This window comes from Mirounga leonina, unplaced genomic scaffold (assembly GCF_011800145.1).
Source record: "Mirounga leonina isolate KUSES-001 unplaced genomic scaffold, KU_Mleo_1.0 Mir_125, whole genome shotgun sequence".
NCBI classification, from domain to species: domain Eukaryota; kingdom Metazoa; phylum Chordata; class Mammalia; order Carnivora; family Phocidae; genus Mirounga; species Mirounga leonina.
The window spans coordinates 77,757,113-77,771,613 of NW_023270305.1; the positions used below are offsets into that span (position 1 = coordinate 77,757,113).

The following is a 14,501-nucleotide window of genomic DNA, read 5'->3' on the forward strand; positions in this document are numbered from 1 at the left end:
TATATATATACAAAAATAAGGGTTGATTTGATGAAGGGATGGAATATGACTGTAAAGATGGAAATTATAAAAAAATTTATAAAAGGAATTGATAAGTTATTTGAAAAAAGAAAGAATTGTATTTAAAAAAAAAGGAAAAAAAAGGAGAGAATGTGATCAGGCAGGAGAGTAGAACAAAGCCATAAACTAGAGATTTGGGGTATATTTTGATCTGTTAGAAGAAACTGTGTCTCAAAATTCTAAAGAGAGAACAGCTTATATATATATATGCCAAAAATAAGGGTAACTACTATGAAGGGATAGAATATGACTCTAAAAATGAAAAATAAATTTATTTTTTAAAAAAAGGGATTGATAAGATGTTGGTTGAAAAAGGGAAAAAGAAAAATTAAAAAAAAAAAGACAGTTAAAAAAATTAGCTTTGAAAGACTAAAGAATCATGGTAAAAAAGCCATGGATTCTATGTGCAGTATTCCCCTAGCGCTGCAGTTCTGCCATTCTCATTGATCAGTAAACTTGGTCTTGCCTGGCTGTTCTCGCTAATCTTCTGGGGGAGGGGCCTGTTGCTGTGGTTCCCAAATGTCTTTGCTGGAGGCGGAATTACCCCGCCCTTCCCTGGTCCGGGCTAAGTAATCTGCTCGGGTTTGCTCTCGGGAGCTTTTGTTCCCTGTAAGCTTTTCATACAGCTTTGGAGGCTGAGAGTGAAAATGGTGGCCTCCCAATCTCCACCCCAGCGGAGCTGAGAACTCAGGGCCCCGCTTCTCAGTGAGCCCCAGAGAAAAGCCGTCAGTCACTCCCGTCTCCCCGGTCTCCAGCCGCACTCCGTGCTCACCCGGCCTGTGACCGCACGTTTCTACCTCTGGCACCCGACCCTGTGTGGAGTCTCCAAACCCAGCAAATCCCTGCGGTGCACTCCCGCGCGGCTCCTCCTGGGGGAGGAAAGTGAGTCTCCCCGCATCTGCCGCTTCTTGGGTCCCTGCTGGAGGAGCAGTGGCCCGACTGTGCCGCGGATCACGGTTTATGGCAACCCCAAGCTGAGAGCCTTGGCTCCGTCTCTGCAGCCGGCTTCCCTGCTCCGTTACCTGGGAGCTCTGCCACACTCAGGCATCCCCAGTCTTCCTGTGATCCCGAGGTTCCTGAGACCACACTGTCCCGCGAGGGTTCCACCCCCTGCTTAGTCACTGGAGCGAGGTCCCTCAGCGGAGCCGACTTCTAAAAGTTCCGATTTTGTGCTCCGCGGCTCTATCACTTGCCAGAAGCGGCCGACGGAGGCCCCTCCCCCACCGTCTATCCTCCCGAATATTGCCTCAGATTCACTTCTCTGCACGTTCTACCTTCCAGAAAGTGGTCGCTTTTCTGTTCAGAGAGTTGTTGTTATCTTTTCTTCGATCTCCTGTTGAGTTTGTAGGTGTTCAGAATGTTTTGATCCCTATCCAGCTGAATTCCTGAGACCAGACAAAATCCTGGTCTCCTACTCCTCTGCCATCTTGCTCCTCCAGATCTACTGTATCCTTATAATAAAGTAAGCTACGTCACGTCTTGGCCTTTTGGCTAAAATCAAGTGTAGTACCTTTTCTTATCAGTTTAATATCTGAAACATCCTCAATCCAAGGACAATATACTACATGGATTTTTAGAACAAGGAGATGGAATAGGAGTTTGCTCTGTCCACTTCATGCATCAACCTGGTATTGCAGTAATTCCAGGAATGGTGCATCCTCATCGGAGGATAAAGAAAAAGTAAGCTAGAGATAAAATAAAATGTTATTTACTGTATTGTCCGGTATTTAGCTCTATGGTAAGTTTACATCAGCTATCTGTAAGACTAATCATCTGTTAGTACCTACATCAGTATTGTCTTATATGATACAAAACACCATAGATGGTACATGTATTATTAGCACTGAGCATCAAAAATGAAAAGATAATGTATAGTATTTGTGTGCATAAGTTTTGATAAATTTTAACTTTTTATAATAGATTTTAGGTATTTTATGGTAGTCAACGATAAAACAGAATTGCATCTGCATCTATTTTATGCATTTATGAGACTCCTAACTTTTTCTTAATTTTTTCAATATTTATAAGCTATGTGGTTCATCTGTGAGATTTTTCAAACTGTCACAAATCTCCAAAAATTTTTCCAATATATTTATTAAAACAATTTGCTTATAAGTAGACCGACACAGTTCAAACCCATGTTGTTCAAGGGTCAAATGTATTTGGGGAAATATCCCCAAGAAGTCAGTTATACACCCAAAAATGTGGTTGCATACTTGAAGAGCCTTCTGGTAGATGAGGTAGATGGATTACGATGAACAACAGGCCAGGAATAGGCTTTGGCTTTGTTCAAAAATTAAAAGTGATGTCTTCTGGAAAGGAAAAGCAATAGTAATAAAGGGGAAAGAAAAGGAGAAAAGGCGGGAGAAGAAGGATAAGTAATAGCTAACATTCATTGAGTGCCTACTGGGAGCAGATGACGTGCTTATGTTACATTTTTCCTTCACAGATAAGGAAACTGAGACATAGACAGAGGAACACCACTGAAGTTATGGCCAGGAGGTGGCGAAACAAGGACTCCCACCCAGGTATCCTGACCTTTGAATAGAACATGTCTGAACACATGGCTATCTCACGCATGCATAACTTGTCTTTTTAGCTACAGCAAGTGCTTCTGTAAAAACAGGTGTTCTGTTTTCTTCCATTTCTATTTTGTGCTGTGCAGCCCTGCTTCGTGCAGTCCTCATTCAACTCTTTAAGAAGGCATAGTGAAGTAAAGTGACGGTAGTTATATGCAGGTTAGGGCAGGAGAAGTGACACATCATTTCTCTGTCCTACTTTAGGATTAGCAGGACACGTTCTGTAGACTCCTCTCTCCTTGCCTTCACTCATGGTGCTCCCTCGACATGAACTCTGTCCATCCTGCCAGTGTTCTTCAACATCGATCCTGAATGTTGCATTGTCTTGGCAGGTGAATTAATCTCTTCCTCTGCTGTCCTTCCAACTTATAAAGAATACTTACTTCTGGCTTCCTTTTGTTTTTGCCTCCTCCTCTTTTAAAGACAGTGTTCATTTATTATTTTCCCTGGGCTCTGTCACACTCCTGGCATCCTGCCTTGGCACACACTCCTGGCTTTGCCTGGAAATACCTCACATAACCACATGGCTCACTTTTTTACTGATTCAAGCATCTCATCAGAGAGACCTGGTGTGCTCCTGTGGGAAGAAAACATGCCAAGGAACTGCAAGTTCTCAGTTCCAGCCCTGGGAGCATAGAAGAAAGTATAAGAGGGTACAGTATGGGCAGCAACTCAATTGATGCCACCATGCTACCTACAATAGTCCCCCAGCTGCCTCTTTTGGGTTTGTTTGTTTTAAAGATTTTATTTATTTATTTGAGAGAGACAGAGAGAGCACAAGCTGGGGGAGGGGTGGAGGGAGAGGGCCAAGCAGACTCTCCTCTGAGCAGGGAACCCGATGCAGCCAGGACCCTGAGATCCCAACCTGAGATGAAATCAGAGGCTTAGCCAGGCTGAGCCACCTAGGCACCACCCCAGCTGCCCCCAACTCACTGGGTTTAGCCCCATAGCAGGTGTCTGCTCCTCCAGAGCTTCCTGGGTGTAATCTGAAACTGGCTCCCATGGGCAGAGGGCAGAGAGAGACTGAAGAAAGACAGCCACTCCAGGTTGGCAGGTTTATTCAGCAAGAAAACTTACATTCAAGGCTGTTCTTGGGGGCTGTAAGCAAGAGGAGTAGATTTCCGCACCCACCCACCAAATCGTAAAAGTTCATGAAGAGGCCTTACCTGGGTTCAGTCACATATACTGTGCAGGTGTTCTCAACACTGCATCACTATCTCGAGGCTGTGTCCCTGGAGCAGCTTCTGGGACTGGGGAAGGCAACTGGAACCCACAGTCCAAGGATGGGGATGTGTGCATAGTTTTATTTTTTGTTGTCTTTCTCCCCCTAGATTTCATACTCCATCAAACAGAACAAGTGAGTGGACTTACTTTGTTCAATTCCCTGTGGTGCTGTCAGCACAGCATCTGGCACATAGTAGGTGTTGCTGTATAGATACTTGTTACATGAAGCAACAAATAAATATGTGTTAGGGATTAATTGACTGTCCTGTTTTGTTGAATTTTTATTTAAAAATAAAGTGTGGTTCTGGGTGTCTCGGTTAAGCATCTGCCTTCTGCTCAGGTCATGATGTCAAGTTCTGGGATCAAGTTCCACATCGGGCTCCCTGCTCAGTGGGGAGTCTGCTTCTCCCTCTGACCTTCCCCCGTCTCATGCTCTCTCTCTCAAATAAATAAATAAAATCTTAAAAAAAATAAAGTGTGGTTCTGGGATGTCTTTTAAAGCATTATTTGTTCAATACTGTATTTCAAAGATTCTATTTTTTAATGTGTGGTAGGGCCTCATTAACTGATTGTGTTTGCAAATGACCTCAGCTTAGGCAACTATCCGTTATCTGTGACAACTTTTGCGCAGTAACATTTTTATTATGTTTATTGGTATATTTTCTTTTTTTAAAGATTTTTATTATTTGAGAGAGAGAGCACAAGTGGGGAGAGCGGCAGAGGGGCAGACTCCCCACTGAGCAGGGAGCCCAATGCGAGACTCCATCCCAGGACCCCGGGATCACGACCTGAGTCAAAGGCAGACACTTAACCAACTGAGCCACCCAGGCGCCCCTATTTCCTATTTTTCAATAACATAGAGAACCTGTGTGTCAAACACTTCTTTATTTCAACAAATTTGGGGAAACCAACCCTATTCTCTCTCTCTCTCTCTCTCTCTCTCCCTGTCTCTCTCGTCATCTATCATTTGTACATGGATATGCGTGCAATAGCCATGGCGGTATAAGATGTCAGCAAAGGCAAGCTCCTTGGATACAGATGTTTTGGTTTATAGATGAGCAAATTGAGTCTTGAGTGTTTGTGATGCCTTCAAGGTCATGCTGGAAAACAGTGGCAGAGCAGGTCCGGAATCCAGATTGCCTGCCTCCTACAGAGACATTCTTTCTGCCACACAGCACAGCCTCCTTTCATGAACTGTTGTGTTGTACCATGACGCTACGTTCCTTTCACATGGCATGGCTCTTATAAGATGAGCTTTTTAAATGTTAGTTAATTCCCCAAGTGAACATCTGAGCTTGAGTGATATGATTATTCCTTCTATGTACACGAAGGGAGACATCTGCACGAGGCTGAAGGATTGGCCATAGGTCACAAGAATGATTTGTTTGAATTCAGAGCCTTCCTTGGATGTTGGAACAGCCCTTTCCTGTGGTTCAGAGAACAGAAAGTTATGCAAATCAGGGAGCTGTATTCTGACTTCAGCACATCTGGACCCTGATTACATGGAAGCAATTTCCTTATAATCCTTATTCTAGTACGTGCTTCCTCTCTTGACTCTTGAGCCATTGCTACATGAGGCCAATTCAGCTCGAGTGATTTGCTTCCACGTAACTTTATTTTTGCCTAGATTGACTGGATATTTTGCATTTACCTTCAGCAACATAGGAGAAGTTATTTTTGGAGGGGAGACGTTAAAAATCAATGTGTTATTATTGGGTGTTGAATTACAGTAACCCAGGGAAATTGTCATATAATTGTTGCTGCCTCCTATAATCTACTTTCTTTCTAATACAAAACGTGAGGCAAGCTCAAGCACCCTGATGGCTCTATTTTTGTTTCCAGAGCCATAAACACCAAACTTAAAGAGTATCACTCAGGCTGCCCAGGTGGTAAATGCCGCAAGCTTCACTCAGGGCACAAAGGGTGCTGAGGCGCGTGCATGTGCTGGCCTGACACATGCGCACTGTTGTTCTCCTGGCCGTGTGCAGTGGCTGCAGAGCCACGATGGGCCTTAGTCTGCTAGAACCAGCAACGGTGGATTTAACCACGTCATCCCCAAAATTTCCTTGACAGAGTATGTATGGGCATTTCTATTTTTATACAATTTCAATATTGGGAAGTAGGTCAGACATTGCAAATTTCCTCCCCTAAACCATGGACAGAAGGTTTCAAGAATATGAGCATGTGTATGGGTATGGGTATGTTTCTGAAAGAGAGAATGGGTGCTTGAGAGAGACAGACAGAAAGACGATGACAGAGACAGAGAGACAGAGAAACACAACAAACTCACTTTTCCTGACTGGGTCAGTTTCTTCTTTATTATTTCCTCTCACCCTAGCTTGGGGTTATTCAGCCATACTTTTACTAAATCTTTAAACAAATGCTTAACTCATTGCTTTCCAAACTCTCCTTTTTTTTTTTTTTTTTCCCAAGATAGGCCTTCAAAAGCATCCATACATTCTCTACAGCCATGTTCTTCATTCTTGAGGCTGACCAGTCACCTCCAAATGTTCACAGAAGTGGGCCTGGATCCTTGTACGACCTGGCAAGTCCCATTCAAGGAATATTTAGGCCAGCAATGATCCTGGCCAGCCACATTTGCTCAGTGTCATTTTGGTAATACCATCTCTGGCCTCAGCGCTCCTGAACAATGGGGTTCATGTCCAATTCTCCTGATACATTGGCTCTGTCCCATAGGAGCCCACCACAGAAACCAAATCCCTGGAATAGCAACAGCAGCAACTATGACTCCAGGTTGCCATATCAGGTCGTGGAGGTTGTGCACTGCACAACTCCAGGAAGGGACAGGCATCTCATAGCTTTCAGAGATTCATATATTTACTCCAAGAAATTTTCAGCTGATAGGGCATGAAATGATCAGAGGAAGTGGTGCTTCTTCCAAATTTGTACATCACCAGATGGGATGTCAGTGGGGATGCTTTCTTTGAGCAGGAGAAACTGAAAGCTCACCCTTGCCCTCTGGCTCCATAGTGGTCTTCAGCCAACAGCCTTAACTCACCTATGACCCAAAATGAGGAGTCCCTCTGACCCCAGTCTTGTTCTCCCTGCTCTGGCTAGGACTTTGCCTCTGCTGTAGACAGTGATGGTCCCACCCCTGCATTCTCATGCCAGACACATGCACATGAAGACACTGCTCTTGCTGTTCTGTATTGCATGTAGATAATGTAAGCCCATCCCAGCTTTGCTCCATGCTTCCAGCATGAGGTTCTGACACAGTCGCACTTGCCTCAGCTCTCCCTTTGAAAGCGCTCAACGCACATTGTCCTTGCTGCTGGGTCTTCTCCTCTCTCTTCTTGGCACCCCTAGACCACTGCAACCATATTCACTCCCAAAATACAGTGCAGGCTGAGTTGTGGAGGACAGTCAGCCCACAAATTCCTAAGACAGGGTAGGGGCATTTGTCCATGCTTGCACATTCTCCTCTCTTCCTGGGCTGGCTTGACTTCCACTCTTTTAACACCAGTAGGCGTAAGTGTAAAATTTGGAGTAAGCATGAGGAATGTACTTAGGTGGGTATTTGATGAAAAAGCAGGGTGGTTAGGTTTATTTTCCAGAAAAGGAAACAGCAGAAAAAGCAAGAAAAACGTCCCATTCCATACACACCTATCCATCAGGAAAGATAGAAGCAGAATAAATAGCATGTTGCTTATAAAGACACTGCATTAAAAGAGATGAAGATTTTATACCCCAGTCGTTTGCTGAGCCATGAGGTTGCTTGAGGTCACTAAAGTCCACTGAATTTTTGGGCTGTCTCAATTTTGCCAGGATCCTGCTCTTTTAGATTCAGACCGATGGTTCCGCTAAAAGTTAAACAGGCACACTCAAATGCACATGTGTGCACTCACACACACAACAGGGTGGGAGAGCAACATGGACGCTGTGGACATGCTAATCCATTGGGTTCCTCAATGCAAAGAGACATTCTGTCTTCCCATTATTGTCTGCCACGGGCTGAAAAGTATTGCATTTGACACATCTTTTATAGTGCCCTACTTTACTATGCATTTCTATGGCAACGATCAGTGCAGCACCAGGATCCTCATTAATCCTCTCAATGTCCCTATTTGGTAGGCAGCTGGCAGCTAATATAATCTTCATTCTGTAGGTAAGGGAAACTTTACCATCATTTGTCAATATTGCCGGGAAAGAAGAAATGTATAAATGATCTATAAGCAGACATATCAGCGCATTAAAAGTTTTGGAGAAGACTTTCTCACTTTCACTTTTCTGTTCTCTTTTTTTTGGGGGGGGGGCTTCATCCTCATCTCATATCCTGCTTTCAGAAGCCTCTGTCTCTTCCATTTATGCACAGAAATAGAGCAGGATTGCTGCCAATTTCCCATGTTCAGAAATAAATCGGTGGAGGAGTCTCCTAGCGCTCCTCTGCCTCTTGCCTGCTTTGGATAAAGGAACCCACTGCTGAGTTCAGGATCACGTTCTGGTCTGGGCTAGACTCTTCACAGAGACAGTTTGTCTGCCAGCACTCACCTTTTCCTTCAGCAACTTTATAGCATTTTATGTATTTATTTCATAATGCCACCTGGTTGCAAGGCTTAGCGTTCAGTCAGTGGACATGATGTCACTGGAAGGGCTTCTACAGTGCCCTCCTGGAAGTGTGCAGCCTGGCAGATGAGTAAAGACTGGGCACTGAGTTGCTTTCCCTGAGGTCAAGGGGCGAGACCCCCTTCGACATGCACAGATCATTGGGGACCGCCCAAGAGTACTTAATAATTTTAGGTAAAGAGATAACTTTGAAAGAATAGGCGACTTGAGAGGCAATTACCAACTTGCTAGATATACACATTAGCTCTAACTCTCACCCCAGTTAAGCTATTTATCTATTGAAATATTGAGGTAATGTCAATATTGTTTCAAATGTAGCTAGCTTTAAGTCAGTCAAAGAGTATCTGTTAATGAAGGGGGAGATATTTTAAAAAAACAATACTCCAGGAGCTCATCCATCCACTTGAAGCAAGTGCTATTCTTTTTGGATATGATGAAATGTGATCAGATACAGAGTATTTGAGATTTTCCTATAATATATAAAACTGTGCTGGGAACATTACCTTTCATCTTTCTCACCAAGCCCACTGTTCTATGTTGCCAGCCTTAATATATGGTAGAAATAATAATAGACTAGCATAAGCAGCTAAAATACCTGCAGTGAGTTGAAATATGCCCCAAGTTCAGAGCTATAGAAAGAACTTCAATCACATTAGAAGATTATGATCATATCTTCCAGTGATAAAAAAAAGTATCCATAAAGGTACCAGATGTAAAAATCTTTAGCACTGAGAGACGGAAGAGATTAATTTCCTTCTGTATTAGAGTCTTTATGTTTCTTTGTAAAATCTGCATTCTCTCAGTCAAACCACACCATGGAAAGCAAGCAAGCATCATTAGCAATTATAATAAAAACCGAGAAATGATATTGAATGCCAACTCCACACCCAACAGAGTTCCTGGACCTTGGGATATTTCAAGCCCTCCCTTGTTCCTCAGCAGGGCTATTTCCTGGAACTGCTACATGCTGATTTTTGGCTTCACCTCTTCCTTGCCCTACCATTTGCTCAGTCATAACCGGTGTCTTTGTCCTCTGCTGGTCTACTGTGAATGCTGGTGGCTGCCTGTGTCTGGGGGTCTCACCCTACAGCTGCTGATGCTGTTCTCAGTGGGACAGGAGGGAACTTTCTTTCCACCAGAAACTTCTTTCAAAATAGTGATCTTGCTTTTGACATCTTATTGGACAAACTTGCAAAAAATTAGGAGCAAAAATGCTTTAGGGCTAAAGAGGATGTAGAGAACCACAGGGTTTGAATCTTGGAGTTCCATTCCCCAGTGGTCAGTGTCTCAAAATGGAGCTTCAGCCTCCATCAACTGGGGATAGGGATCTGGACACTCGAGCTCTTTCCTCAGAGGCTGTGAGGTTTGAGGATTTTCAGCTGAACATTGTAAATCTCCATTGTAGATCTCAAATCTCCTCCATTATTTGACCAAAAAACTCAATTGCTTCACTTAGAGTCTTGATCATTATTGTGGATTGGAATGTGCCCCTGCCAAAAATTTTATGTTGGAAGACTAAGTCCCAGTACCCCAGAATGTGATCTTATCTGGGGAAAGGGTCTTTACAGAGGTAATCAAGTTACAGTGAGGTAATTAGAGTGGACCCTAATCCAACATGACTGGTGTCCTTGCAAGAAGAGAAAATTTAGAGATGGACTCATACAGAGGGAAGACAATGTGAAGACACAGGGAGGAGGCTAGCTACAAGCCACAGAGGGAGGCCCGGTGAACATTCTCTCTCAGCCTTCAGAATGAATCAAACCTGCTGACACCTTCATCCCAGACTTCCAACCTCCAGAATTGTGAAACAGTAGGTGCTGTAGCCACCCAGTCTGTGCTACTTTGTAATGGCGACCACACTGAGCAATGCAGTGGTTACCCAGGATAATTCTTATTCCCCCACAATCTTTATAAAAATTAAATACCATTGGATGTGGGATAGATTGGCTATGTACTTATTAACTGATATAGGTGGTTAATAAGATGGGTACGATGACCATATTATCATCACAGAAATATTTTGAGGGTCATCAGTGGTGATATCACAATCACCCTGAAAAAAACAGGGATAATTAGGGACTCCTTTTGGCAAACAGGATTGGTCATTCTCTGGAACATATAACATATCATAAAACAAAAGACTCATAACAATAAAACAAAAGACTCAATGCCCTTTGTATTCTACTCCTTTCATCCATTTATTGAAGAAACCAGGCCAGTTGCCTTGTGTTTTCACAACTAGATTTTGCTAATTGCATCCCTGTGATGGTATTTTTATATGTATATATAAAATATATATTTACATATATATTATACATATATAATAACCTTTTCACTTCCTTTAAACTGCTACTTAGGTTCTGGAGGCCTTATCAGATTCAGATTCCTATTTTTTTTTTTTTTTTGCAAGAAGACTTCATTGGTGGTGCTTTGTACTTCCCATTACTTACTATCAGGAAGCATCCACTGTCCTGTTGTCTCCTCTCTTGTGGTATTGAGGTTGAACAAAGGATTCATACATCAATGCCTGGTCCAACGCCTATAGACTTCCCCTCAGGCTTTCATTTAAAGTTAGTGTCAGCAGCTGGACTGTTGAATGGGTCAATTGTTTTTATTTGGGTTTGCAAAATGATGATGTTCTGCCCTTCCTTCTGCTTTTATCAGTTGCAATTCTTCTATAAAGAAGAACGTTCCTTATCATATATTTTGTTACTCTGCTGCACATTTTTACAGGAGGAGCAGGAAAAATCCTTGAGTCTTTCCCTTTATTTGCAAATTTTCATAATACAATAATGGCCTAACAACCTCCAGAGTTAACTAGCTTGGGCTTAGTTACTTTCATTAACATCTCATGGATTTTAACATATTTGATGAGTTTCAGTTCATGCTCCAATTATCCTGAGTCTGGCCTGTTGGAGCTCTTTCAAGTTGGTTCCTGTGTACTTGTGACCCCAGAATTCTTTATTAGTGTCTTTGCTTTCAGTTACAAGATATTTCAGACTCATCTTGGACATTTTATGCCCCAGACCTGAAATCAGTCTTTTGTCAAGGAGCCTTGGTTCTTTTTAGTGAGAAATACTCTTTAGAGACCATAGTCTGAAAACTAGTTATGCTCATTGTAACTGAATTAATCATTGCTTCGGGGCCTTTCTGGTAGAGAGACGTAGAAAATGCATATTTTTAAAAGGAGATTATATTATGAGTTCATATTGATATTTCCAATTCAAATTTAAGAATATAGTATTTTTACACAACTTCTTTGACTTTATGCTAAGGACATTGGTTCCTAATATCATTTACATAATTATTTATTTGCCTTATCCTATTACATATATAATAGTTTCAAAACATCAGTATAATTTTATTATGAAGATTTCATTACTGGTTGTAGTTTAAGATGTATTTATCAGTTCCTTCTGTCTTTTGCTCTCTCTGGGTAATTTTATTAAATATTGTCACTCCTGTCCATGGTGGTTGAGTCAATTTGCAACCTTATCCTAAAATATGGGAGTGCTATGTCCCAAAGCTTTGCTTCAGAGTATGACATACGTATAGATTTTGTTCAGTTTGAGTGCTAGAAAAAAAAAAAGTGTGGTTTACAAAAAAATATGCTTTCCTTTGTAAACTTACGTATTTTATATTATCCATTTGACACATCATTCCAAAAAGAAGTCCATAGTTTAAGCCCTGGTCTAAAGAGGCCCAGCTAACACTCTGGTCTTTTTTAACAGCAGGATTCTGCACAGAAATGATTGTGAGCAAGGTTCCTCCATGGTGTTTTAAATTGTCTTAATATCTTACTTTACTTTCTCTTTTAAGGAACTAGAATGAACATCTTTTATTTTTTAAAGGCCATTTGCTTTTTTGTGAGTTGTCTGTTCTTATGTCTTGCCCATTTTTCTAGACTTGTTTTTCTTCTACTTTTATAGTTTTCTGATTTACTTTTGGAAAATATTTTAGGACCAGCAAAATTTTGTGAGATGGATTATAAATAGATTTTTCCATATCTCATTTTATTCCATTGTTTATTTTGCTCTTTTTTCCAGATAGAAATGTTTGGGGGTTTTGAGTAGTAAAATTTATTCTTTTTCCTCTTCTTACTTGTGATTTGTGAGCTATAGTTAGAAAAGATTTCTTATTTCCAGGCTTTTAATAGACTCACCCATGTGTCTTCCATTACTTGTATGGGGTTATTTATTTGTTTTTTCATTTGTTCATTTTTTGGCATTAATTCTTTGAGCCATTTGGTTTATCTTTTTTTTTTTCTGTGAGAAATTACCCCAATTTTATCTTTTTCCACATCACTTTTACAGTTATCCAAACATTTCTTGTTCAGAAGTCCTTCTTTCCTTCATTGATTTGAGATGCAGCCTTTTTATATTATCATATTGCAGAAATTTCCATCTGCAGTAGGGTCTTCCTTTGGATTTTGGATTTTGTTCCATTGACATTTCTGTTTATTCATATGATATTAGCATTTTTAATTACAGTGTTTTATATTATTTTATGCCTGGTGGTACTAGCCTTCTCATTCAAAGCTTTCCTGGCCAGGCTGGCTAGCTTGCCCTTCCAAATGAGCTTTATGATCAATTTGTCTTGCTTCAGAATAAGTAAAAATTCTGATGCTATTTTTTCCTGCCATGCATATTATGATTCAACTTACTGTCTTTCCCTCTATCTGCATCTCCTCCCTCTCCTTCATCATTCACTTTATAATATTTGCAATAGAAAAGCACACATTCAATATAAAAGAATTCAGTTGATGCAGCAAATGTAAAAGAGAAAAAGAATCACTCAAATCCCAGATAAAATAATTGTATTAAGCTGGAATCATTTGACACATGCCCTAAGTGGATTTCATCATGTAGCAGTTTTGGTAAAAAGTACTCATTGGGACTCTATTGGCTGAGGTTTTTCATAGTGGAGACTATGTGGGGGTTGCCTTTGTTCTTGGACACCTTGATTACTTACAGTGATACTAGGTCACGTTCATGGAGGGGAGACTATATTGCAGAAACAAACTAACTCAAAGTATTAGTAGCTTCACACAGCAAAGATTTCTCTCTGATCAGATGCCCAGGACCACAGAGGTCCACATCTTGTCCTTGTTTCTTTTATAATACATGGCCATCCAGTTGCCCAGGGCAAGGGAAAGAGAAGGGGAATTCAACTGCCTTGGCTCTTGAGTGAGTCAACTGCCTTGGCTCTTGTCACTCAGCCAGAATTTGTCATGGGGCCTCAACCTAATTAAAAGGAGGCTGAGAAACACACAGTACATTTGGACATCATAACTACCTATACCTGTGGGTCAATGTAAATGTTACTCACTACTCGTGTGATGATATGAAGAAATCTGACAAGTCTGTTCCCCCATGTAGTTGACTTATTTAGATTTCCTGAACGCCTGAAAAGTTTGTCTTTATTTTTGAAATTCAGATCTTAACTAGAATAAGTATTATGTTAGGTAGTTCTTCAATTTTTTCCCCTAGAAAATAGATCTTTAGATCTATAGATCTTTAAAAATCAACCTCAGATTTTATCCTTTATTTCAATTTTTCCTTGAGATTTTTACTCAGTTATAGATTTCAACATTTTCTCCATTTCACGTATTGAGTTTTCTCAACACAAATTACCCTTTTCTATAATGTCATGTTTTCTTTTACATTTCTCATTTCCTTTGTACTACCCTTTTTTTTCTTTTCTTTTTTTTAAAGATTTTATTTATTTATTTGAGACAGAATGAGAGAGAGAGAGAGAGCACATGAGAGGGGGGAGGGTCAGAGGGAGAAGCAGACTCCCCGCCAAGCAGGGAGCCCAACGCGGGACTCGATCCAGGGACTCCAGGATCATGACCTGAGCCGAAGGCAGTCGCTTAACTGACTGAGCCACCCAGGCGCCCCTGTACTACCCTTTTTTTCTTTTGAAATCACAATAATTATTGCAGTTTTCTTCTGTCTTAATAGGTTAGAATATTAATGTCTTTATTCTGTCTAGTAGCTTCTAAATTATGCAACTAGTGGTATGAAAGTATTGATGTAAGTCCTCAAAACTCTC

General features: G+C 41.1%; 1 non-coding gene across 1 annotated transcript; it reads left to right on the plus strand.

Annotated features, from left to right (window-relative positions):
- The first annotated feature begins 1,531 nt into the window (after positions 1-1,531).
- LOC118008350 lies at positions 1,532-1,722 on the plus strand. Its single transcript, XR_004678667.1, has one exon. It is a non-coding gene; the product is annotated as a U2 spliceosomal RNA (small nuclear RNA).
- Positions 1,723-14,501: the final 12,779 nt, after the last annotated feature.